The sequence below is a fragment of the Chrysochloris asiatica genome, unplaced genomic scaffold (assembly GCF_000296735.1).
Source record: "Chrysochloris asiatica unplaced genomic scaffold, ChrAsi1.0 scaffold00245, whole genome shotgun sequence".
NCBI lineage: Eukaryota > Metazoa > Chordata > Mammalia > Afrosoricida > Chrysochloridae > Chrysochloris > Chrysochloris asiatica.
The window spans coordinates 339030-340506 of NW_006408763.1; the positions used below are offsets into that span (position 1 = coordinate 339030).

At 41.1% G+C, this 1477-nt stretch overlaps 1 protein-coding gene across 1 annotated transcript in view; it reads left to right on the forward strand.

The window, feature by feature from the left end:
- The window catches only part of MALL (mal, T-cell differentiation protein-like), a 48606-nt gene that overhangs the window by 202 nt on the left and 46927 nt on the right, over nucleotides 1-1477 (forward strand). The gene's annotated exons all lie outside the window — the stretch shown is intronic.

The window sequence follows — 1477 nt, forward strand, 5'->3', positions numbered from 1 at the left end:
ATCCTGAAAGCAGCTAGGGAAAAGAGAAATATAACATACAAAGGCAAGCAAATCAGATTAAGCTCGGATTTCTCAACAGAAACCATGCAGACAAAAAGACAATGGGGAGACATCTGTCAAACCCTGAAAGAAAAAAACTGCTACCCAAGAATCCTCTACCCAGCAAAGCTGTCAATCAAATACGATGGTATAATCAAAATATTCCAGGATAAGCAGAAACTTAGGAATTTTGCCAAAACCAACGCTGCTATGAAAAACATCCTAAAGGAAGTTCTGTGGACTGAGAACCAACAAGAACACACAACAATTACAGAATGACATACATGGCAGCATCAACCTGAACTCAGTCGACAAATGAAAGAGTCAAGAACAGAATAAAATTTAAAAAATGGAGGAGCTGGGAGGACAGTCTATGATCAAAACAATTACAATGTGACAAAAGGTAAACACAGAGGAACAGAGATCCAGGGAAGGTCAGGTAGATTACTGGATAAAACAGACTGTCTTAAATGGAGGGAAGAATTTATGGAATATAAGGTAACCACAATGGGGTTGGGGTGGGGGGTTTACTTGGGTGTTGGGGAGGGCAATACAAGAAAGGGGGAGGAGGCAGAAGAGCAAGATGGATAGGGAAACACTGAACAGGTTTGAATGGCCTAGTGGGACAGAAGTAAATAGTGATGCATACTCAACCTTGGAGCAACAGGGCTCTGGGATACAGGGATCTAGTATAGCTTGAAGAGGGAAAATAATACTAAAATCCTTGACTGCCTTATGAATATTAGTTTCCCTTGCCTACTATTGTAAAATAGACATTTGAGTGCAATAGAAAGGAATGTTGGGAAACATGATTAGAGAAAACTTGTAAGCCCGCCTTCAGCCTACAACTGGTTGGAATACCTAAAAGGGGTTCTACAACTTGCCCAGTGAAATAGGCCTCATGCAAAGCCTTTACAGAGTATAGAACCTTAGGTGGAATCCTGAGTCCCATCCAGAACCTTGTGAAGTGAGACATTCCCACTAGAAAGGACAAGCAAACTGGAACAACTACAGTGACACAAGATACATCTTCATGATGAACCTGACGTATACTCACAGCGGTAGTAACTCTAAATACCAACAGAGAGGGAAAGAGTCTTCAAATCAAGTATCAATGCTATCCGCTCTGTATACAGGGTAGATAGGGATGGGCAACTTAGACATTGGCTACCTGAAATGAGGGGGCAATAAAGGCACGAAGTGACTGGCTTACAAGGTTTCAAGAGGGAGTTTAGTTTAAGAGTAAGGAGGGAAAGAAAGAGTACCCACTGAATAGATGTCATCTTGTCTAGATGGGTCTGATGTAAAGAGATGGGGATAAGATTCATAAGAGTCAATAATCATGACTGTCACAATTATAAAGGTAGAAGTTTTGTAACAAAAAACAGGGAAAACAGGGAGTGGTTAATCTTACAGTCCAGAAACAGAGGACCCTAGG